Source organism: Neomonachus schauinslandi, chromosome 11 (genome assembly GCF_002201575.2).
Source record: "Neomonachus schauinslandi chromosome 11, ASM220157v2, whole genome shotgun sequence".
Taxonomy (NCBI): domain Eukaryota; kingdom Metazoa; phylum Chordata; class Mammalia; order Carnivora; family Phocidae; genus Neomonachus; species Neomonachus schauinslandi.
Genome location: NC_058413.1, coordinates 38427897 through 38453501, shown reverse-complemented (window position 1 = coordinate 38453501; position 25605 = coordinate 38427897).

Below are 25605 nucleotides of genomic sequence, written 5' to 3'. Positions count from 1 at the left end.
GGGGGCTGGACCCAGTTAGATGGGCTCTGTGCTGAACAAACACACCCATGGCTTTGTGTGTCCATGGTGGTGTGTGTGGGGTGGGGGACTCTTGAAACACTCCCTAGGGGAGTCTTCTAAGGAATATGGGGGCCTGGTTTGAAATGTGGGAGTTGAGAAGTAATAGCCACAGGCAGAATGTGTGGGTCCTGACCCTGCAGGGAGGGCTGTGAGCTCAGGGGATGCACTTTGCTGCCTGTGGATACTGCTTCCATATTTTCAGGCAGGGACTTTGACCTCTCAGAGCTGATCCTCCTCCCTCTTCACTGAGGGCAAAGGGGAAGTTAAGGTGGAGTGTATGTGTGTGGGTAGGCAGGGGTAGGAGCATGGGGTGGAGTGCACTTCTATTATTACAGTCTGTTGCCATGTCTGCCTCCCCCACCAGGCTGTGTGGTCCTTGCGGGCAGGGCTGGACCATGGAAGTGCCTTCTATGTCCCTAGTGCCCAGCACAGGGTCTGGCCCAGAGCAAGTCAGTGGTGATGCTAAGAAAACAGTTGTGGGCTCCAGTGACCCGTCTTCCTTCTGCAATCTTCTCTTGCATCCTGCCCTCAACCCTGAATTTGTGGCTTCATCCGGTTATGGTGAGAACTAACCAGGCATCTAGAACAGAGGACAGCAAGGAGCCTTATTTGTTTTTTTGGGGGGAAAGGCATGATAGGAAGGGATGCTGACATGAAAATCATATAATTTTCAATTCACCACTGGGACTTCATAAAAAAAAAAAAAGCAACTGCCTAAGTGTTTGGAATGGGGAAAAGAAGACCTTCTATGATGACAGTGAGGGTCTGGTCAAGGAACTTAGAAGTCCATTTGCTGCCATACACTGGAGGTGCCGGGGTCAGTGGCAGCGTGGTATGTATGAGTTTTTAAAAATCCCCTCCTGAGGCCCATTGGAAGTCAAGCAGCAGCTAATTTCCCTGCACAGCATCCAGGGATTCAACTCCTTGATGGCAGAGGGTTACTTGCAATCAGCAGCATTCAGAGCTGCAGGATCTCCTAATTTCTTTCTCCTTTCATTTTCTTCTTTATCAGTCAGTATCCAAAGATCAGCTCTTCCAAGTTGCAGAGCCCTGGAGGAAAAAGCCCTGGTTGCAGGAAAATGGCTTGGTCTGTCATTTTTGGGCCAGAGCTGGCCCAGGCAAATCATTGGATCTAAGCCCTGAAGTTATCTGCTATGTCCTGTAGCATAAATAGCAAAACAAAACAAAACAAAACCCACAAAAACAAAAGAACAACCCTTTCCTAATCTGTTAATAGCTTATTCAAAGCAGCACATAATTCAGAACTTTTGCTATTTCCCAGCTGACAAAAATGCCCTATTAATAAAAATATCAGAAACTGTCACATCTGTAGGCTCCTTTTGACTTTTGAATGAAGGTCTGGTCTCCTGAGTGTTGAGTTAATAAGATTTGCCCATGTAACTTATGCAGCCTCGTCATTTACAGCAAAATCCTGCAGCTAGATTGGCTTAATCGGTTTGGCTTGAGGTAGGAACATGGTCATGTACAGTTTCCACCAAGTGGCATTGATTCTTTTCTTTCAGGATCAAGGTTATGTGTATGACTGGCCTGTACTTGGTGTATCTGATGCTTTCCAGTCTGGGCCCCCTGAGCACTGTGGGTGTCAACTGGTGGGTGATTGCTTGGGCCTGCTGGGTGGGGTAGAGGTCTATAGCAATTCCGGAATAAGGTATGGGCTTAGGGTCAGAGAGGACAGAATGACTTGGAGGTTTCTGAGTGGCCACTTAGTAAATAACCACATAGTAGGGACTCCTCCAGTTAGCCTCCCAGAAGTCAGGGACTTGGGTGTGGGAGAGGCTGGCTGGAACCTGGCAGCTGAGGGACCAGCTGCAGCTGCCAAGGTGGGCCGGGACCAGAGCAGCACGACCCTGCAGGCCGGAGCAAGGGCAGGGGACTTCATCCTGAAAGAGAGGGGTCACTGGAGAGGGTTGAGCAAGGAAGTGTCTTCCCGTAGAGTGTCCTCGTAACTGTGGTTTCAGGTGTCCCATCCTCATTACATGGTTCCATTGTCCTGTGATATGCAACCCCGTTTGGTCAGTTCTGTTAGATTCAAGATGCGTGCGTGCGTGCGTGCGTGTGTGTGAAGCCAAAGATCCCCTTCTCCTCATTTCCTGTCTATTCCTTCCATCTGAGTTGGATAGCCCTCCAAAAATCGGTCCACCTAAAGGCAAATTTAAGGAAATCGTTTCTGAAAACTCATTTAAGATGCTAAAGAGTTGCTGAGGACCCCAAGCTCCAGGCCACGCTGGGCCCTAAGATAAGGAGACCAATGTGGAAGACACAGCTCATGGGGTGGGGAAAGGGCCACAGACAAAGGACCATAACAAAAGGCCCCATGCCCTCCCTCTCTTCCAAGAATGTTACCCGCTCCCCCTGGAACACGTTCCTTCCTCAGTCCCCTCCTCTGCACTATCTGGATGCCAAATGCTCTCTTTCCCCACAGTCCCGTATTTCCACTTGGACAGTAGCAACAAGATTACAAGCGCTGACACAGTGGTTACTATCGTCAGAACAACCCCATGATAAAGGCACTTGTTATCCCCACTTTATAAATGTTGAAATTGAGGCACAGAGATATGAAGTGATTTGGTCAGTATCCTATCAACCCAAAGTCATATGGCTGGTGAGTGCCAGAGCTGGGGTTTGACCCCAGGCAGTCTGCATGCAGAGGCTGGGGTCCTAACTGTGACAGTACATTGCCTGTATTCGGTTGTTTACTGCTATGAATTCCCCTCTAAATGTTAACAGCAGATGCCATGTCTACTGTGTTCCCTCTAGATCCCCAGCACTTAGCGTTGTACCTGGTACGTCACGGGTGTTCAAAATAAACACGTGGAGTCTAATTGCAGATAAAGGCAAAGCAAAATCCTGGTCAACAGATACGGGGCCCAAGGACAGAACAAAGCTCTCAGGGTTGGAGGCCCCAGAGGAGGTCCTTAAGGAGGGCTGTGGTCCAGACTTGACAAAGTTCTGTTGGCCAGATTTAGATCAGTTCGTGAAAATTGATATCTAATCTTAAACTGGATATTAGAAGTGTATTTGGAGGATCCTTGACCTTGCGAACACTTTTTGGTATGTGGATGTTTCCTCCATACACGCTCTGGAGACTCCCATAGACTGCCTGGACACATGCACTGGGTGTCGGCTCTGACACCTGGCTTGTCCACATGGCCTGGAGGCTCCACCACGCTGATCCCCCTAGCCAGGTCAATGAGCATGGCCAGTCTGTCTGCTGAGCCCTGTAGCTCCATCCAGAAGGCACTCCTTCCTCAAGGGGCCCTCCTCACCTCCCTCAGAGTACCAGGAGGGCTCCAGCTTCTCTGGACTTGTCACAGCTCTGTCTATTCTAAAGAACTTGCTCAGAAAACAGCTCACAGTCATTTACAACCTCAATTCTCTTCAGATTGGCTGGAGGGGCTCTCGGAGAGACTGTCATGGTTTTGGCTGAGACGCCACCAGCTGGGCCACCAGCCCCTCAAGTTTCTGCTGCTCCTGGGCCTCAGAGCAGAGGCCAGGGCTCCCCGCAATCCTGGAGGCCCCTGCTGTTCTCCTCCTCCTCCTGGAATCCTCCCAGTCAGGAGTTTAAACCTTTCACTGATAAACCCTTTCTTTTTTAAAATGACTCCTTTAAGGTTTTGTCTCCTGCTCAAGGCCAGAGTCAGCTCTTTAGAAAAGGGAAGAGAGAGCCCATCCAGAGCCATTCGTCTGCCTCCCTGTCACTATTGTGCCTTAATTGAACCCCTTTATGTGGGGCGAGGCCATTACGATCATTTTTTCGTTATTAATTGCTCATCCGTTTATGCCTCTGAATAGCCTCCATTGGCCATTTTGGACACCATTCGCCGCCGCAGATTCTTCTCTTGGAGAGATGCTAGCTCCAACACAACAAGAGGCATAGGACTGTGAGTCCACAGCTTAAAGTCCCCACTCCTTGCCCCTGGGGTCAGTGCCACTAGGAGTGCTGAGCGGGCTGAGGGCTGGGGTCGGACTGTGGGGCCTCCTCGGGAGGGTGACCGGAGACGCAGGAGGAAGGGCTCAGTCTGCCGAAGGTGACGCTGCAACAGTGGGGGTGGGGGTGGGGGCGGCTTGATTACACTGGAGGCAAAGTGTGTGTGCAGAGGGGAAGCCACCTGGGCTCAGAGGGTGCGGGCCAACACCAGCTGCATACAGCTGCCTCGGGGCTGGCGGGGAAAGTAGGTCTCAGGGAGCTTTGAGGGACACAACCTCTCTGCGGCTCGCCTTCAAGGATGGATCTCTCCTTCAGGCCCATCACCGTGAGGACTGGAGGTTGTCCATGACACTTGTCATTTCCTGGGTGCTAGGCCTTGTGCTTAGGACCTTAGGTGGACTGGATGGGAACCGTCCCAGAAGGGAATATCTCTGAGGGCAGGGATCCTGTTCTTTATTCCTCCTGCATAGGCTTATTGACTGCTCACCGCTTGCCTGCCCTGTGTTGAGATGGCAGGCCAAGCTGAGCCAGCCCTTCTGTTGGGGAGCCTACGGCAGAATGGGCTGTGAGCACGAGGGGAACAGACCGGCCCAGGAATTACCAGGCCAGCATAGCTGAAAGCAATAAAGGAGGCAGATGGCTGAGGAGAACATTTCTGAGAAGTAGCAACTCATATGAGGAGGAGCGGCCAGGGGAGTAAGGGCTGGGAGTGGGGGTACTGACAGAGGCAACAGCACGTGCAGGTCCTGAGATGCGACAGACCTAAGCGCCTTCAAGGAAGAAAATGAAGGTACCAGTCCTGGCCTTGCAGACAGGTGGCTAAAGCAGCAGCTCTCCAAGTGGACCCGGAGACCAGTAGCGTCAGTGTCCGCCTGAGAACAGGCTGGAAGCGCAAATTCTCAGGCCTACCTCAGACCTACTGAGTTGGGGACCCTGGGGTGAGGCCCAGCAAGCCCTCTGGAGGACTCTAACGCACGTCAGAGTCAGGAAGCCACTGGGCTCGAGCACAGTGAGCAGTGAGATCTGGGCACTTGCCCGAGAGAGCTACAGAGCTGGGGAGGGCCAGAGGAGGGGCCGTAGCCCGTTTAGATGTTCGGTTCTACAGGAAGTCACCAACAAGACCAGACAGGAGGCCGTTGACCATTATCCCTTGCACCTAGAACCACAAGTGGTGGTTCAGAGATAGATGTTCAGTAAATATTTATTCACAGAATGATCACATTTTAGACTGTCACATACTCTCAAAGCATCCTGTAAGTTGCATTCATACATTTGCCACATTTGGAAGTAAGTGACTTGCACCTAATTGTTGGTATGTCTCTGCGACTCTGTTTTGATTTCTGCAAGGCCAGGACTGGTACCAGACACAGTGCCTGCCACTTAGGGCCCCCAGGAATATTTGTTGAATGAATAATGGAATGCCATCCTAGCGTCACTCTGAAGGGGCATTATTACTATTCCCATTTTGCAGGAGATGAAACATCACAAGGGGTAAGTAAGTTGTCTTCCTCCCAGAGCCAGGAAGTGGAGGGGCTCGCATCTGAACCCAAGCTCTTCAGCACTATGTTAACTCCTCCCTCCTTTGTCCTTTTACCTTTGTGCTGTTTCAGAACAATCACCAGTAGAATTCCAGGGTAATATTTGCGCTGGTGAAACAGTCCTCTGAGAATGGTTCTCAGCCTTGAGCAACTGCACCAGAGCCACATCAAAAGGCTGGGATATTTGGGGGCCTGCCGGGTTGCCATGGTGTTTGACCTATTGAAGGCAGAGGCATCCTCCAGGCTGTGGCTGAGGCCTGAGCCTGCATATTCATGGTGGAGCCGGCCCTGCAGAGGGGGATGGGAGGAGGCCAAGCCAGGCAGCACCAGCAGCTCCTGCTGGCCAGGGTTTGAGTCCTCGGAGTTGTGGTGGTGTCATCCCAGCAACCTGGATCTCTCCTGTCAGTGCCTCCCAACCAGGTGAGGCACCCGATTTGCAGAGCATAATCAGAAGCCTCTGTTGTTACAGGGAGAAAAAAGGAAAGTAAAAGAACATGCATTTCAAGGGTACATGTGACATACCAGGTGTTCCTGAGGTATTCCCTAATGTGATCGCAAGTCATGTCAGCTAGTTCAGACCACCTACTGTGTCCCAGGTGCTATGATAGGTCTACAGGCACTATTTCATCCTCAGATCCCTTTGAGAGATACTAATGATTATTAATAAGTAATATCTATTGCGTGGGACAACTTGTAATGTAGTTGTTATGCAAACAAAATGCTTGGGGCTGGAGAGCAGATGAAGAATTCTCCTGACCTCCCAGGGGGATGTATCAGAGAGGGACCTGAACCAGGTCTGTCTGACAGCCCAGCGGCGCTCCCTGCCCCACCCCCTGCTCTCCCCTTGGAGCAGTCTTCTGGGATGGCTTGGTTGTCCCTCCCCAGCACTAGATTCTGCTTTCCAGTGATCTCTCCTACCACATGCAGCAATGGAGGGGAGGAGAATCGGAGATGAACCCAAGACCTTTCAGATTAAGTGCCTGTGGTCCTGTCCTCTGACGTGCCCTTTCCCTTGTCACTTCTCCAGGACTCCGCTGTTACGTAAAGTGTGATCAAAGCGGGGGGGATCAGGAGACTTACTAGGTCCTTTCATTTATCAAAAATAGTTATGGCGTTTCTACTATGTGCTCGACCCTGTTCAAGGCTCTGAACACAAAACAGATAACATCTCTACTCTCAGAGAATTCATATTCCTATGGCGGAGGAATATAAGCAAAATTTAAATAAGATGGAAGAGAAGGAAAAAAATGCCACCACCCATGTCATTTTGGGGAGTAATGCTAAATACTGGGAGGAACCAAAGTCAAATGATGTGATATAAAAGGCCGCACGGGGTGGAGGCTGACTTGGGTTGGGTGGAGGGGAAGCGTGTCTCTAGGATGGTGACTTGGGGCAAGAAGCGGCCAGTATTGTGAAGACCTAGGGGCCGGGCAGAGGAAGGGCAGGTGTGGATGATCTGAGGCTCCGTGAATCGGAGGCTGGGAACTGTAGTCCTATCACTGGGAAGAGTGAGGGAAGAGACGGACAGAGCCAGCTCCTGGAGGGCCTTGTTGGCTATGGTGAGTTTAGGTTTCATTTTAATTAGGATGGGAGGCCATTTAAGAGGTTTAAGCAGCTAATGACACCCTCTGATTTGCATTTTTAAAAGGTCACTCTGGCTGCCACAGGAAGGAGAAATTATAGGGGGTTGGGGTGGGGAGCAGGAAGGCCAGTCATCTCTGTAGGAGATGCCTGGCCCAGGGTATCACAGGCAATGTGGAGAAAAGTGGACAGATTTTATAATAAGTTTTAGGGCAGGCCTGTCCTGGGCAGAGTGGAGAACAGAGAAGGATGTGATGAAGCTTCTGCCCTGAAGGACCTTCCAGACTTGTGTTTTACCCCCAAGAAATAATTGTAGAGAATTGAAGAGAAAGAAACACAGGAGTGGGTTGTGGGGGCATGGAATGGTCTACAGGTGCACAAGGAGTTAGAGGAAGGAGGGCGGCAGCGGGTCTTCCCTTTCAGGCCCACTTGCCTACTGTCTGCCTCCCTTCTGGCCCCAAACCCCCTGTCTGATCTCTCATTGCACGCCATGGTTTAGAGAGGTATGGCACCTGTGTGCCAGGCATCCTGCTCCCGCCCAGTCTGCAAGCCCAGCCAGATGAGAGCATCTGGGAGGTGGAAGCGTCATGGGAAGAGGAGGACCTGACGTGGCCTTTGGGCCTGGTGCCCGTAGCTGTCACCCAAGGAGTGGCTCATGCCCTGCTCCTAAAGCGTGTGAATAAGAGGTCATCCCAGTGACAATCACAGTGCAGCTGGAAGCACAGGGGGCTTGTCAAGGGGATGCGAAGGTGACCAGCCAGCCGTGGCTGCTCCCAGAGCCCCTTCGCATGGATGTCTGGTCTGAACGGAGAGGAAGCATTAGGTAAGGGACCCTCCACTCATGCACAGAATTCACCAAAGCCTTCCTGTAGCTAGCAGGTAAAGGCTAGCCCCGCACATGCCCTGGGAACCTGCCCAGGAATATTTCATGGCTCCCTGTGTCCGACAGGCAAGACTTAGATTGCACTTAGTACGTGTTAAGAACTGTTCTAAGTGCTTTGTGTTTGTTAACTGATTTAATCCTTACAATGACCCTTCAAGGTAGAATCTATTATCATCACTGATTTATACATCAGGAAACCAAGGCATAGAGAGGTTAAGATGTTCAAGTCCCACAGTTTGTAAGAGGTGGAGTCAGGATTTAAACCCAAGAAATCTGGCTCTTGAGCCCCATGATTAACTGGTTCTCTAGAAGAGACCTAGACCTAGCCTCCACTAGCCTTGTGATGGGGGGGGGGGGGAGGCGGGAGTTACTCAGGCCGAGAGGAACAGCTTGGCCCCTGGGAGGGAGGCTTGAGTGTGTGTGTGAGCACACGTGACTGGTGCGGGGTGCGGGAGGGGAAGTAATAGGCAAGGAGCCTAGAAAGGTAGGTTGAACTCCTATTGTTCAGGTCTTCAAGGTCCCTCAGCAGACTGAATATCAAGCAAAAGGCAGGGAAGAGCCCCATTATTTTAGCTCCCAGTTGTAAGGAGGCTACCAGTTGTTAAGTTATAAGAAAATCCAACCCAAACTAGCTTCGGCATAAAGGAAATATCCAGGGATAAAGGAGTTTCGGGCCAGACTAGATCCAGGAGTGACACACCATGTCATTAAGAGTGTGCATGTCCTCTCTGCAAGCTGCATTCTCATATACAATCTCCCCTGGGGTGGCCGGGGGGCTGTCAATGGCCCTGTACTTAGAATCCCCAAGAACAGAGAATGGCTTTCCCTGAGCCCAGTCCTGGGATTAGCTCTGGGGCTGGGATTGGCTTGGTTTAGGTTACTTGCCTAGGTTTGCCTGAACCAACACTGTTGCTTGGGGGAAGGGGGGTGTGTGGTGCTCTGACTGGCCAGGCCTGGTCACAGGTTCACCCCAAGGTAGACTGAGTGGAGGACAGTCACCTCTATTACCAGCAAAAGGACAAAGATGGCAGCAAATACAGCAGATATCTCCATGGAGCCATGCTCAAGCAAAGGAGTGGTGTAATCAAGCAATATTTTAGAAAGAACATTTTGGTGGTGGCATGAGGATGGACCAGGCCAGGGAGATGGTGGGGGCAATGGTGGGGTGGAATCTTCTTGTGCTGGAAATGTACTGTTGGGTATATATGCTGGAAAGACTGTTTGGATCTAGACTGAGGAGAGCCTAAAGCCAGGCTAAGGTTTTTAGACATTATTCTCTAGGTACTTGGGAGCCATAGAATGTTTTTGAGCAAGAGAGTACTACAGCCTGAGTTGTGTTTTAGAATGATTAATACCACATAACCTATTGGGTGGGTTGGAAGTGGGAAGGAGAAAAGCTCCCAAGATTCTGATCAGTGTAGTGTGTAGAGTGTAGCGGAGAAAGCAAGAGATTTAGACTCAGAGAGTGGAATTAAAGTCTGGTTCCTCCACTTTTAAATTGTGTGACCCTGGGCAAGACACTCACCCTTTCTTTACTTCAGTTTTCTTATCTGGAAGATGAGATAATAATCTTGGTCTGAACGGAATATCATGATTTAGAAAATTTCTATAAGCACCTAGCATGGTGCATTGCATATTGCATGTGGCAAAGACTAGTTTCTTTTCTTCCCCCCTTCCTCTTCCTGTGATCCATTAGGCTGAAGAGTTTGAGGAAATAGGTACTGACTTAGGCTGCATGTTTGGGCTTTGAAGCCGGACACCTGGATCAAATCCAACCTCCTTATTTACCAGCTGTGTGACCAAGGACAATTAGTCAACCTCTCTGAGCCTTTGTCCTCATCTGAAAAATTTCATTTACAATCCTACTTTACCTAACAAAGAGAGCTCAGCGTGTTGCCTGCCTGGCACATAGTGGGTGACCTCCAGATAGTAGTTATTAGAAATCATCATTTAAAACAATTCCTGGGCAGGGAGAGCAAAGATGAGCTTACTAGGTATGTGGATATCTCACCTGGCGGCCTTTCAGGAGAGATGCCCCCTCGCTCGATGGGTGGAATTCTTGACGCTCCTCATTTCCTTCTGTGTGCAACAGAGGGATTTGAGACTTACAGGGTGCTTCTGATGGGATTCATAATTTCAGGTCCTTAGAATTAAATTCGGGTCTGATTTTCCAGGAGGGGGTGATTAGCAACTGCAGCAGCTTCCGTCTGCAGAGTTCAGGTGCTGTGATTGTAATTTGTAACCAGCACCTTCCCATTTGGCTCCTTTGCAGCCATCTGGTCCCTTTAGTGGATATCTGTTTTTTTGGCAACTACCGTGCTGAGTAAATGCCACAGAAAAGTCGAAATTTATCCATCAGAGCTCAGGGCACCATGGAGATTCCCTTCTTAGCGCCCTCAGGATGATCATCTCCGACCCTGCCTCCCCCCCTTCACTGGTCCATCGCCAACACGCCTCCATGGGGATTTTCTAGCACGATGATTATTTTATTGCCAAGAAACGGAGTAATTATTTTATTGCCAATTTGGAGGGATTTCCTGGGAAAAGATGCACTTAGATTTATGCATAAGCCCACGTGAAAGAAGAGGTTTGGGACTTGAGCATTTTATGTAGTTTTAGATGCGAATGTGAGTTTCACTTCACTTAAAATACTTCCTAAGTGTCTACCTGGTGCATACTTCATTAATAATAACGCTGATGATGATGAAAGCTACCAGTAATTGAGAACCTATGCAACAGGCCATGTGCTCGATATTTTACAAACATCTCTTCTGATCAGCACAGCTTGGAAGGGACTGCTTGGATCCTTGCTTCTTTTCAGGCCATAGCTGGAGATCCACTCCTGGGTCACAAAATCAACTTAAAGAACTGGAGCCAGCATTTTAGAAATGAAATAGACTAAAATGATATGAAGTAGAAGAGCAAATAGCAGAAAGCCTTGCGAGTAGCAAGGGGAAGAATGTTACCTGAAAGATGTGTCTCGGTGATGAACATAATGTGTGAGTGTTTGAGTACTAGGTTATGATGATAAATACATATCTTATGTGGGTTGGGTGAGAAAAGTGTGAACACATCGGGCCTACTGGAGTGGTTCTCGAGCTTTATGTACATCAGAATGACCTGGGGGCCTGCTAAAGCAGCACGCTCCACCCTATCCCTCGAGTTTCTGATTAAATAGGCCTGGGTAGGACCTAAAAATTGTTAACATGTTTCCAGGTGCTGCCCCTGCTGCTAGTCCCAAACTACATTTGAAAATTACTGGCTTAATTATCCCCATCTCATAGGTGAGGAGGCTGAGATTCAGAGAGAGAAAGTAACTCACCCGCCACGGTCCACAGTTGGTACAATGAAGAGAGCTAGGATTCAGACCCAATCCACCTGACCCCAAAACTTTACACTGTGCTGTCCTTACTTTGGTTTTGGAAATAAACTGTCTTCAATGATTAGGATCTGGCAAGAATTCCTCTCTGTATATTTTGTGTGTGTTTGCATTTTCTAAGTCCCATATAAATAGCCTGAGATAAAAGAAACATGGCATTTGCAAGCCCAGCCCCCTCATTATTTAGATGAGGGCCTAACACCCAGAATGGGGGGGGGGGGAATGATTTGAAGGTCATATCGCTTTTGAGTAGCACAGGCTGGGTGAGAAGCCAGGCAGCATCCTTTGCTTATGTCAAGCTTTGCAAGCCCATGCTACCTTACGCTGTTCATTCCTTCATGCCTGGGTATTTGTTGGAGTCTTGACACATGTGTTGCTTGGTTTCATGAAGACCCCAAGTCCAGGAGAAAGCCCCACTGTTCAGGAATGTGCCCTATATCAACTCTGTTTCCAGAAGAGCACTCATAGTGGCCAAAGTTTGGTACTTCCTAGGCTGGGACATTGAGTATAGTCCTGAGAGTATAGTATGGAGAGGATACTTGAGCATAGTATTCAGAGGACTGTACTGAGTATAGGATGCAGAAGCTACTTCTTTTCTTCTAAGTGTAGCTGAGTTGAAAAAGCAGTAGCTATGGGATTAGACAAAGCTGGGTTAAATCCTGGGTCTATTACTGTGTGATCCTGAGCCAACTACTGAATTTTCTCCAGGTCTTGATTTGTCATTTTTTATACAGGACTAAAAATACTTATAACCTCATAGGAATTCTTTGAAAATTAAATAACATACAAAAACACTTAGCATGGCACTTGGTACTTAATGAGCCCTCAGTAGGTAGCAGGCGGTATAGTCTTCATTCGTCTACTCACAAATGTTTATTGAGCACCTGCTCTGTTTCCAGCATTGTTCTATGTATGCCAAAGCCACAAAGCTGGATATGGCCCCGCCCCTGTCTTTAGGCAGCTCACAGTCTAATGCTAAACTGGCACATCTGGGGCGCCTGGGTGGCTCAGTCGTTTAGCGTCTGCCTTTGGCTCAGGTCATGATCCCAGGGTCCTGGGATCGAGCTTCCTGCTCCGCGGGAAGCCTGCTTCTCCCTCTCCCACTCCCCCTGCTTGTGTTTTCTCTCTCTGTGTCTCTCTCTGTGAAATAAATAAATAAAATCTTGAAAAAAAAAAATAAATAAACTGACACATCTGCCTCCGCTCTCCGGATCCCAGGCCCGTGGCAGACAGGGTTCACTGATTGTTGTATCATTTCACAGGGAGCTCAACATGCCACTTTAGCATCAGGCTCCACATGGCATTCGGGCAGTGCTACCCAGCAGATGGAGTGGGCACAAACCACCAGCTTCCCTGCCTTCCCTAGATTAGCGAGTGAGACCCAGAAACGGACAATTATGGGATGTGTGTAAATGTCACTAGGGGAAAACAGAAGTCCTCAGGAGCCGTATGACGGTTGCTTAATTCCCCAGGGAGCACAGGATGTGTTAGGCTTCCAGAAGAAGCTGAGTCTGGAAGGACAGATAGGAGTTAATGAGGTTTAAAGGAGAGAAGGTGATCAGAGAGAAGGGAGGACAGCGTCCGTGCATTCATACACACAAGACAGACAGACAGACGAGCAGGCAGATATCTATCTCCCTATTCCTATCATGGGTTCTGGAGACAAGTAGGAACAGGGAGTGTTTGGGGACCTGAAAGGAGGACAGAGTGTGAGGAAAGAGTGCTGTTGAGACTGTAGCAGGAAGGAGGGGTCTTCCTGCCATGTTGATGCCCGTGGACCATCAGTGTGCCCCTGGAAGCCGGCGGGTGAGTGGTCCCAGCTCCCCCTGAGGGAGCTGAGTGGCCACTGCTATGCTGTGTAAGAGGAAAAGCTGAACTGATGTGGATTAACCTGGAGAAAAGAAGCCAATAGGCAAGATATATTCCTGCTCTGTGTGAAAACCCCTGAATCCAGCAAAAAGATTTAAGGGATAATGGAGGCATTTCTCTATTTCATATGGTAGTAATCCGGGTCCCTCAGGATCAAGCACAGAACCTGATTAGTGCTGGGCCAAAGCAGCCCAGAGCACCCATTTCCATCACGAGCTGACTGCAGGCTACACTCTAATGGGATTGTTTGTTTAAAAAAAAAAAAACATCCCTGCTTGAAAAGAATGTCCTCACGGAGCCCGAGCTCTGTTGCTACTGTAAGGGGATGGGGCTGGAAAAAATATTTAAGGCCCCACTCTTGGGGGTGATTGCCTTTGAGTTTTTGCTGCAGAACTTTCTGGTTAATAAGCTTTAGAGTTGAGGGAGTAGAAAGGAAGTGAGTGGATGTAGGGAAATATCCTCTGGCTAGAGCAGAGTGATGCAAAGAGATAGCACTCCTCTTGGTCTGGCATTCAGACTCACACCTGAGGAAACCTGAGCAAGACCCTTCCCCTCTCTGGGCCTCAGTTTCTCACCTGCAGGACAGAGAAGTTGGAATCATACTATCTGCATCTCCTGCCATCTATAATGTTCTTTGTTCCTTGTTCAGACGGCAATTGCCTGGGAGGTTTGGTTCATAGGGAGTTTGGTCAGCAAAGTTTCCAGGCTCTGTCTGTTCTCATCCATCAATTTGGAAGTAACTTTCTTGGCCAACCTACAAAAAACCAAAAAACAAACAAAAACAAACAAACCCCCAAAATGCCTGTTTAGTCCTTAGTGGAACTAACATATTAGTTTTATGTGACTGAGCTGATAATAAAACCATTTCTGTGGAGCAGCCTGGAGCTAGGCTCTTTCATGAGCTAGCCTGGAATAGTACTGTTTTGGTGGGGCTTCAATAGACTAGTCCTATTTCTCTGGATTGGTTTGGAATGGTGTTGATTTTGACAGGCTGACTTGGGGTGAAACTATCTTAGAGGCGGGCCCAGAAAAGCATCTGTGAAATAACATTTTCTACTTCCCTTGGGGTAAGAGGACATGGGAGTGGGGAGGTTGTATATTTTCTCCTGCAGATATGTCAACTATGGTGGCAAGGTTTGAGTGCTTCTGATTGCCCAAAGAGAAGGGAGCCCCCTGCTGGAGGGAGGACTGCACTGCTGCGGTATTCCACAAAGAAGTCAACATTTCTAGTTCAAGATTTGTCTGTACCTACAGGTAGAGTAGAATCAAAGATCGTAATTTTTTTGAAAAATAAAAGAGCTGTTTTTCTGTTAAATAACCATTATCTTTCCAAAAGATTTTCATTGTTATTAAATAAATTGAAATTTCCGATTCATAATGAAAGACTAAGAAACTCTAGACTTTTTGTGTGTTAGAAAGTTGTGAGAAGGGGAACTTGAGAGAAAGTCCCATGAGTCGGGCTTTTGAGAAAGTGAACAAGTTTATAGCTGAACTCAAAAAATAGAAGATGGTATAGCATAAAACATATTCATTTGAGGATGTGCTGTGGGCCAGCCACAATTTACACTTAACATTTCACTTTTTCCTCAAAACCACCCTGTGATGTAGGTGTCTTACAGTTGAGGAAATTGAGGTTTAGCTCACTGGTGATGGAGCTGCAATTCAAACCCGGCTATCCGATTCCTTTATTCTTTCTACTATCTTAGAATTAGAAATGGTCTTTGTCCTAAGGAATGAACCCGGAAGGTAATCAGTAGAGAGGAAATTGAACAGTTAACACTCTCAGTGGAAGAGCACCAATTGGTCCCTATGATGTTTGATGCTTTCTGGAGAAACACAGGGGTCCAGAAATGCACGTGAATGTGAGCATCATTAAAATGCGGTTCACAGTGGAGAGTTCATTTAGTTGAATTTCTTCTTTCCATGAGAGAGTGATGATGATGATAATATTGGTGCTGTGTGCGTTTGGTATTTTATTTAAATTTTTATAACAACATGCCAGGTGGGAAGACAGGCAGCATTTATAAAAGTCTTGTTGCTGCACTGGGTGATAGGCCAAAGTACTGAGTTAGATGTTTCATTTTGTCTGTATTGGTGAGATTTCTCCTCCTGTGACCTCACTGGGGAAAATCCATTTGCACCTGTCCACACTCCCTTGTTTCCCCCACGAAGCGCCCCTGTCATGTCTGTCCCTGAGATGTGGCTGGTGGTGACACACTTGGGAGGGACTGTTTCCAGTTCGGGGGTGAATGGACTTGCCCACAGTCCCTCCTAGCTTTTGTTTCTGAAAGTCTGGGAACAAGGTAAGAGGTGTGCCAGTGCCAGGGCCAGCTGCTGCCCAGAGCAGATGAGCCTTTCTTGGAAATAGTCCCAGATGATGAATTGTTCGTGCGGTACAGAGAGATTCACTGGAAAATTGTCCATTCACGATGCCCACTCATTGACTCTTGAATGCACTGACATTTGCTTAGTCCACAGCTCTCCACGTGGCTCAGGAATGAGCCACACACATAGGCTCTGAATGAGCGGGGGGTGGAGCCCCCTGTAATCTGTCAGTTGGAGCAGGGAGGGGAACTGTTGGTGTCTGGGGACATTTCACTGGGCAGAGGTGCTACTCCCCTGCTTCTCCTCCAGTTATAAAACACTGTAGAGAGCTTAGAAAATGCAGAAAGTTACAAAGAAGAAAAAAAATTCACTTCTAGTCTGCTACTTAGAAGAAAAGGATTTTTCCAAATTGGGTTATTTATATAACCCCAAATTGGGGTTATATTATATGTACAATTTTTTAGCTTTTTTTTTCCTCCTAACTTTACAGCATCCATATTATCCCATGATACTAAATTTTCTTCAGAATTCACATTTTGAATATGCTGGGTTTGATACTTAATATTTAAGAAGAATTTTTTTAAATCAATAAGGCATAATATTCAATGAGTAGATCACAGCTTAACCCATCACCTATTGTCAGACATTTAGGCTGTTCTCAAAATAATAGTATTTTAATATTACTATGAACATAAATCTCAGCTGGCATTTCTGATAATTTTCTTAGGGAAGATTTCTAGAAGTGGGTAAAACTATGCACTTAAAACAGAAAACCACTTGTGATATTCATGGCTGACTTGCTCTCCAGAAAGTCTGTACCAGTTTACATTTCTGTTAGAGTTGAAGAACTTGTTCCTTGGTACCCTGCATGGATACAGATTTTTCTCAGAGAAACAGTGGGAAGAGACCTGATGTCCAGGGCTGCCCAAAACATGTGAGAAGTATCTTGTTTCTCATGAGCATCTGCGAATCTCTCAGATCTTCAGAAGGATCAGAATGACCTCTTGCTGCCAGGCTCAGCATCCTGTCCCTGGATGGAGCAGTCCCGGGGCGGATGGGCAAGTGCTGGGTGAGCCTGAACTCCCTGCCCTTAGTTCTGGGCAGAGCAGCAGAAGACCTCACTTGGTCCTGGCCTGAAAGAGCTTTTGGTCTAATGATGGAGCCCAGGCTCACCCTGAACTGAAGAGGGCCCACAGAGGAGGATGGCATAAAGACAGGTGACACGTGGCCATGCATGCTCTGTGGAAGCATTGGAACTCAGAGAAGGGAGAGGACATGGGGGCAAGAGTCAATAGGGAAGGCTTCCGAGGGGAAGTGGGCCATGGAGCCAAGGAGCCTTGGGGTGGGCAGCAGGTGCGTGGAAGGGAATTAGCATGTGCTGAGCCTCTCCTGCAGACAGGCTATAGGCTTAGGGCTCACGCATGGAGTCAGACAGTCTCACATTCCATTCCCAGCCCCACTACTTACTCTCCGTGTGATCTTGGACACGTTAGTTAACTCCTCTGAGCCTCCTCGTTTTTCTTATCTGTAAAAATAGGAAAAAAAAGTTGCCTAAGGTTGTACATTAGTTTCCTATGACTTCTGTAACAAAGTACGATTAGCCGGGTGACTTAGAACAACAGAAATTGATTGCCTCACAGTTCTGGGGCCTAGAGGTCCCAAATCAAGGTGTTGGCAGGGCCATACTCCCTCTGAAGCCTCTGGGGGAGGATCTCTCCTTGCCTCTTCCAGTTTCTGGTATTCCTGGCTTTTCTTGGCCTGTGACAGCCTAACTCCGATCTGCCTCTGCCTTCTTCCTGTGCTTCCCTATGTCTTCCCAGGTCCCTTTCCTCTCTGTGTCTCTCTCCTCTTCTTAAAAGGCTACCATTCCCCGAGGGCCCATCCTCCTCCGGTATGACCTCATCTTAACTGATTACAGCTGCAATGACCCTATTTCCAAATAAGGTCATATTCTGAGATACTGGGGATTAGGACTTCAACATATCTTTTTGGGGGACACAATTCAACCCATTACAGGTTGGTAAGGAGGATTGAATTGAAGTAAAACTCATAGTCCAGTGCCAGGCTGCAGTAAATCGAAAAAAATTGGAAGCTATCACAGGAAGCTGTTATTACTGTTGCCGTGTAGTGAGGCCTATCTCTGTTGTTATTGCATTTGGAGGTAGCTATTTATCCCCCATTTTTTGAAGAGGAAATTGAGGTGCAAAGAGGTTATGTGAAATACGGATCCTATAATAGTTAGGTGCAGAGATCAGGGAGACAAAGAGCTGCGGTTTGAGTTCCCACATGCTATGTCTGTGACCTTGGAGCTGCATAATAGGGATAATCAAACTTACCTCGTGGGATGGTCATGAGTTCTCGTGAGGCTCAAATGAGAGAATTTCATGTCCTGCTCCTAGCACAGTCCCTGGCAGGTGGAAAGTCCTCAAAACCTGGTAGTCATTTTGTTCAAGTGGCAGAGCTGGGACCGCAAACCCCAGACAAGTGCCACATCCGAGTTTCACCCTTTCCAGGGAACCCACTGCCTCCCAAAGACTGGTGGCTGCTCCCCTGGTTCTGGTTCTGGTCTCAAGAATGCCTATGTGTGAATGTGAGTCAAGAAAGGGCTGAGACAGGCCCCCCGGGATGAGGCAGAAGCTGTGGGGAGGCCATCTCTGCAGACTCTGGTCCATGGCCTTTGCTATCAACTCCGGGGGGTGGGGTGAAAGATAGCCTGGGGCTTAAAAGATTGGCCTCTGGCTTCCAGAGGATGGAATGTTCTCTGCTGTCCCTTCCAGACTGGGCAGGAAAGACTCACCATTCCTAGAGCCCAGTCCCACTGACCCTGCTAATAATCTGGTCCATCTGGTCTACCAGAGCTATTGGCCTCATGTGGCCAGTGGTGTTGGTCTCTATGTTCTCTCATCTCCAGCATATCCCATGATGACCTCTCATCTCACCTTACCAGGTGGACTGTCACCTGCTTGCAGGATCCTGGAAGGCTTTTCCTTGGCACATTTGGCAGGCATTAGAAAGAGTAGGTGAAAGAAGGAAGAAAACCATTGAAGTCCCAAAGTTATTTTCCTGATCTGGCTACCTTTGTTTCCAGCTGTCCTGAATTTCAACCTGTTCTCTATCTTCTTACTGGACCACTTCTAGTTAATTTTTTTTCTTGCTGTATTGAATTTTTCCACAAGGCAACTCTGGCCAGCCCTGCTGAAGCCCCCCTGAGAGGCTCTCCCTTTGATTCTCTGTCTTCTTAGAAGGAGGCAAGAATGCAAAATAAGGCAGGCCCTGTGCCTTGTCTGTCATCTCAGTCTCTTTATGAACTTTCAGCTAAGAGAGGAGAGTTGCCTGATGACCTGGAGGTAGCTCGACACTTGAGCTTGCCTCTGGTTAGAGGGTCAGCCCAGGCCATACCAGGTAGCCCTTACAGGGGCTCATGGGAGTTTGTTTCTGCAGAGATTTCCTGTCACCCTGGAGTGGAGGTAGGGGTGAAAGACCCAGAGGGCCAGTGAATCAGTGTTGGCTGAGCCGTGGGGCTTCCAAGAGCTGTTGGTTGCTATCATGACCCCCTGGAGGTTTCTGGACTGTCCCCTAGACAGCCTCCAGGAAAGTCAGAATGACTCCAGTAATGTTTCTGCACTATAAACTCCCTGCAATCTTGGAAGCCTCAATGAGGGCTCCTGTAGGAAGTGGGTAGAACACTGGGAAGGAGTGATTGGAGGGGGCTTAACTGAGGTACTGTTTACAAAGGCCTGAGCAGGGGTATGGGAACCAATAGGAACTAACAAAAGTAGGAGTTATTCCAACCCCTAGGAGGGAGTTGAGGGGAGAGAGCTCTAGCCTTGGGCAGGAGAATGAGACATCTTGGCAAGGAGGCAGCTGGGGAATAACTCTCTGGTCTCTTCTCTCCCTCTTCTCATGTTAGTCAGTGCCTCTCATTGACCTAGAGGGCAAGGGAGACTGGGTAAGGCAGTCTGCAGAGTCTCCTGAGCCACAGAACAGGGCAGAGGAGTGTGTGGAATGGATCTGGTGGGGCAAAGGGAGAAAATCAGCCACCAACACCCACCCCGAAATTTCTGGTTTTAATGAAGGTCATTTGCACTTGCTTTGAAATGTGCCTTCTGTCTCTCTTTCCCTGTCTCCTTTTTTCTGGATGACTTTCCTAGCACCCATGGCTGCATCCTCATGATATCAGCGTCCTTTTGGACACTGCTTTAAGGGAGAGATAGGGCTCCAGACAAAGCAGTCACACCAAGGAGTCCGTTGGTTCCTCTGTGCAAGTTACTTAACCTTTCCAAGTCTCCATTTATTCGTCTGTAGGTTGGAGGTAGCAGTACCCTCTGCTGCAGGTGGTTGAGACGAGGAAATGTTTATAATGCCCTTAGCCATTGCCTGGCACATGGTCAATGCCCAAGAAGTAGCAGTATTAATCATGAGCCACAGCAACAACTATTTCTTGAGCACTTACTCGGTGCTGGGCCTATGTTACTGACTTTAGGACCATCTGTGGATTGAGTTCTCTCTGGTGGATGAGGTCTTCTTTCCAACACGATTTTATCTGTGCAGGACCTGAGGCATAGAGATTAAGCAGCTGTCCGTCGTCACACTGAGAGCAAATGAGAGAGCTGACCCAGGACTTTATTCTTATAACCCTTACCCTCTGCTGCTTCTCAGTAGTGAATACATCACCATCCTCACCCTCACTAGGGATTCACCTTTGATTTTCAGCCAGCAAAGAGTAAGCACAAGGAGGGCATTGCTTAGCCCAGCGAGTGAACCGGGTAGGATCGCAGCCCCTGCTGTGCCCGGCTGGGGCTGCCCTGGCACCCATCTCTCTGGTTTCCAGAGCCGCTAGGACCTTCTCTTCTGCTGCCACCTTCGCTCTGCTTCTCTTCCCATAGGTGCTGCCCTCAGATCTCCCCTCCTACGGACACCTTCCCTGGATACCAGTTAGACCTGCCAGATTCTCACATCTGTTGAAATAAAAAAAATGAAGTTCAAGGGGTAAAGAGTACTTTGCTTTTAAACTTAATTTTGAATTCCTCCCCATTTCCTAGATCTTGGCTCTGCTCCCAGCATTGTTTTCCCATCTGTGTGTTATTGGGCAAGTCTCTTTTCCTCTCTGGTTCTCAGTTTGTCTATCTGTAGAATGGGGAGATAAGACTATGTTCTCTGCTATCCCTTTCAGCTCCAGTACTCTATGGCAAGCTGAGAGTGTGGATGGGAATGGGGGCCAGTGAGGCCAGATGGCATAGTGGATAAGCACATGGATTCCCAAGCCAGGCTGTTGGGTCAGACCTCAGCTCCAACCTGTATTTGTATATGCTCCCAGGGCTTAGTTTCCTCATCTGTAAAGTGCGGGATCATTGGAGCATTTACCTTATAGAGTCATCCTGAGAATTCAATAGCTGATACATGCAAAATGCTTAAAATAATACCTAACATGGATATGGCACGTAAGTGTGAGCTGTTAATATTCGTAGTAGTAATCCTGCTGTTGTTATTGAGCCCAGAGCCACATAGGGCTGATTGAAGCCTCACTGTCAGCCCCAGCAAATTCATCAATCACTCTGAAACCCAATTTCCCCATCCATAGTCAGACCTAGGTCTCACAGAGTGTCAAGAAGAATAAATAGGCCCTCAGAAAGTATTGCGACCTTCCTCCCTCGATGCTGTTTCTCCAAGGCTATTGTTGCTTGGTCAGTTGAGGCCATGCTATTCATAAACTCGGTGGGAAGTTTGAAGGGAAGATGAAACTCGGCCTGAAGTTCCAATGGTGAAATTATGCTTGGGGCAGCCGAGCCTGGTGCTGCTTACCTACCTGATGTGGGTTTCCCCAGCAGCTCGGCTGTGTGGCTCACCCAAGCACCACGATTAACTGGAGGCTTTCCAGGTCTGGGTGCAGAGCCCACCCTTTGTGCTCAGGCCAGTAGGCTCCGTTTTCCAGATGAGAAGACCGAGGACCCATAGGAATCTTCCCAGGACTCCTGAGAGAGCATCCAAGCTGGGATTTGGAGCCAAGCTTTCAGAGTTTGTATTCTGGCTCAGACTCATATCTGCATCTTTCGTCCTGATTCTCCCAGAGTTTTGAGATCAGAGCCAGCTGAAGCCAGAAGCTAATGTGGCTTAGTGGGGTCTATGTGGGTCTATTTCCTGCCAAGTTAGGCTTGCTTTGTTCATGCATCTGACAGAATCTTTAACCGTTGCTAGGATCCTTGCAAATAGGTCATAAATGGGGCCCAGGTTGGAGGGTACAGATAGCTCAGTTCAAAGTCATGTCTGTAAAATGGGCATGCTCATACTCTGCAGGTGGGTGTATAAATTGGTGCAGGCATGGGCGAAGGTGGTGGGGCCAAATAGTGCTATAGCTATTAAACTTATTTTAAGTTTATTTATAAGTGCCCACCCAATGATTTTGTATATTAGCATATACTTTAAACTGTTTTTCAGAGAAACTTCAAATAAAATGGATCTAAATAACATTCAAGTTAACTTTTCTTTCCTGCAAAAGTCTGAAATGATCCCTTTATGGCTGAACCCGCTGGGTTCTGTTGGTCAGAACTTGGTCACTTGCCCTTAGCTGTGCACGGGCCTGGGAAATGGAATTGCTGTTCTGGAAGTGGGTGTGGTGGAAGCTCTCTGGCCCGGGGCCCCTTGCCAGGGCAGACATACCCTTCCCCAGCTGCTGGGAATATCAGGGACTGATGGTACACAACAGGGTCTCTCTGGTCATGGCCCAGAGTTGCAGGGAACCATCTTGCCCAAGATTACACCCCCTCGAAGAAGGGAGGCCATTTTGCCAGTAATTAGATTATGCAGGCATAAAAAGTTCTGGCCCCCTTGCCTCAATTTGGGACAACCCTGGGGGGTCATTCCAGCTCTGGAGGTCCTGTAGGGGTCCACGAAGGCCTCGTTGGAAGGGCACTGCAGGCCCAGTCTCGCCCTCCTCACTTCCTACTGAGGTGGAGCACCTCCCAGTAAATCTTCTGCCGGCAATACTCTCCACCAGAGACAGTTTCAGGGAACCCAAATTAAGAAATCTGTGTTCTAAACCATAAGAGAGGTGGAAGGATGCCAGGAGCAAGTAGTCCCTATCACCTGCTGCGATCCCACGTCTCAGCTCAGCTCTGGAAAAAAAAAAAAAATGCTTGCAAATGTGCCCCAGGAAGCAGCACAGTATGGTTGGTGAGAGCAAAATCAGTGAACAGCTAGTGAATCACAGCATGGCTATACTATGGAGCATGTTAAGAAGACCGAGAAAGTTCTAGATTTGCTGCATTCTATATTCCCCAAGAGTTTACTGAGTATAAAAAGTAAATTGTGGAAATATATACACAATATGATTATCATTTTATTAAAAAGTGACAAACACTCCATAAATGTGTAGCCTTGGAAGTATACAGACTATGCATGCTTAGGAAAACAGGGGAAGATTACCAGAGAAGCTTCTCATAGTGGTTGACTTCGGGGAGGAGAGACTTGCATGTGTGAGTGTAGGGGTGGCGTGAGGAGATGGAGTAGGGTGGTGTAAGGAGCTTTAAGCTTTATCTGTACTGTTTTGTAAAAAGAATATATCAGCATACATACATGTATTATTTGTTTCATTAGAATTTTTTATTTTTTAATTTTTTTTTTAAAGATTTTATTTATTTTTGACACAGAGAGAGAGGTAGAAGCAGAGGGAGCAGCAGAGGGAGAGGGAGAAGCAAGCTCCCCGCTCAGCAAGGAGCCCGATGCGGGGCTCGATCCCAGGACCCTGGGATCATGACCTGAGCCGAAGGCAGCCACTTAACCATCTGAGCCACCCAGGCACCCTCATTAGAATTTTTTTTAAAGATTTTATTTATTTATTTGAGAGAAAAAAGGAGTGAGAGAGAGAGCAAAAGCAGGGGGTGGGCGGCAGAGGGAGAAGGAGAAGCAGTCTCCCCGCTGAGCTGGGAGTCCGATGTGGGGCTCAATCCCAGGACCCTGGGATCATGACCTGAGCCACCCAGGTGCCCCCATTTTGTTAGAAATTTATATTAAAAAAAAAAAGGAAAGAAATCCATCCTCAGTCATGGGAATCACAATCAAAGTCATCTCCCGAGGACAGATGAAAAAAGCCAGGTTTGCTTTCCAAAGAAAATCCTTTATTTTCATCTCAAGAGGCCTCGAGGCCTTGGGCAAATCACTCCACCTCTCTGGCCTCAGTTTCCCCATCTGTGAAATGGCAGTCACAAACCTCATCTCATATGTTGCAAGGTCGAATAAGGTAAAACTTAAGAGCTGTTAGTGTACCCTGTGAAAAAGGGGCGGATGGACTTCGAGAAAATGGTCCTCTGGCAGTTTTTGACAGAGGGTCAGGCTGGTCAAATGAACAGCGGTCTGACTCAGCCTGACTGGCCAGTGGCCAGCAGCGTAGGCAACCTTCAGCTGGGCCCTGGGTCCGCAGCCACAGGGAAAAGGAGGGCTTCTTTCCCTGGTCACAGCCTGCATCTGCGGGAGCCGAGACAGACTGTTCCAGAACGCTCCAGGTGTTCTGCGGCTGGGTCTCTGTTTCTGGGATATGAGCAGCAGCTTCTGTAGCTGCCGAGGTTGTATTTTGTATTATGTCAAAGGGTTCGGGTGGTTTTTCTGTCCTCTTCTTTCTCAGAATGAAGAGGACAAAGCCTCCCTCTCAGTGAAGCCCAGCAGACTAGAAAGGCTTTGAAATAATGAAATGCAAATTCTGGCTGCTTTTGAACTGTGTTGAAGGCGGAGCTGCTGAATTAAATTAACATGGCCCATAAATACAGAGGTTACAAAATGGGAAACCAAGTGCTCAGAGCCTTTTGTCCCGAGGAAAAATAATCACAGGACAATGATCTATTTTGTTTGGATTACAGGCCGGGCTGATACCACATTAGCTCAAACCTGGCAATATTTATGTTGAAAACTGCTGTTTACTGAGTACTGTTGCCCCAGTTTATCTCCGTGGGGAATCCCTCCAAGCAAAGCAAGCCGGGCACGGGAAACCTTTGCCTCCCGCCGACCCGCCTGGCTTTGCCCAGATTGCCAGAGTGCTAGAGTTTGGCTGCTGTGGAGAGGCATGGATAGAGATGGAAGGAGAGGGCTCTAGCACAGACAAACTGGGGACCCACAGGGAAAAAAATTCAGCCTGCAAAAGAAATTGTTTTTCAGGAGCTGTACCATATCGGTCTATCCTGCTTCTCTTGAGAAATCAAAATTGCAACAACATTTGACCTGCACACTCAGCAGCGGTATCACGGGAGCCAGAGTGGCTGTCCCTTTGGCCCGCGTACTCCTGTGAGCCTCAGTCCCCACCACTCCCTTTTACTCCACAGCCGTCAGGCTGAATGGTAGTTGCCCTTAAGAGCATATTGCTCCTGTGCTATTGTTTATCTTATAGTCCAAAAATATTTACTTCACCAAATCCCTGGCATACTAAAATGTAAGATAATGTGAGTTAGATCATCCAGAGGCTTTTTTTTCTCATAGCCAGCTTTACTCCAATGGATGTTTGTGTTGCCAAAGCTACTGCTGAAGTCGCTAGGCCCAGACATTGCTCTAAGTTCTTCACCAACTGGTCTTAGGCAACCAGCGGCTCTGCCCCCACCCCAATCTGGGTTCCAGTGTCCTCATATGTAAAAATGTGGACACAAACTGTGTCCCAGTAGCATTAGCTCTGTGGGACATAAATGGGGTTCCATGATCCAACATACTGGGAAGTGCTGTTAGACAAGACAAGGTCAGTCAGTTCCCATACACAGGCCTTTCCAGAGCCCTGAATGCGCTGACCGGCATCTCTTTCCCAAATGAATTTACCAAGGAAGCCTATTTTCATGGAGCACCTTGGGCCACTAGAGTTTGGTGGCTTGGATCCTAGGGATGGGAAGGACGATGCCCAAGTTCCTGCCCGGCAGGAAGCCTCCATGCCTGGGTTTGGCCCTCCTGGTCCTCAGCCTGCATTGTGGCATCCTGCCCAGGACCAGCAGGCCCTGTTGCCACCTTGCTGTGTAGTTTCCTTCTGTCCTGCTCCCAGTTTCCTCTCCACGCC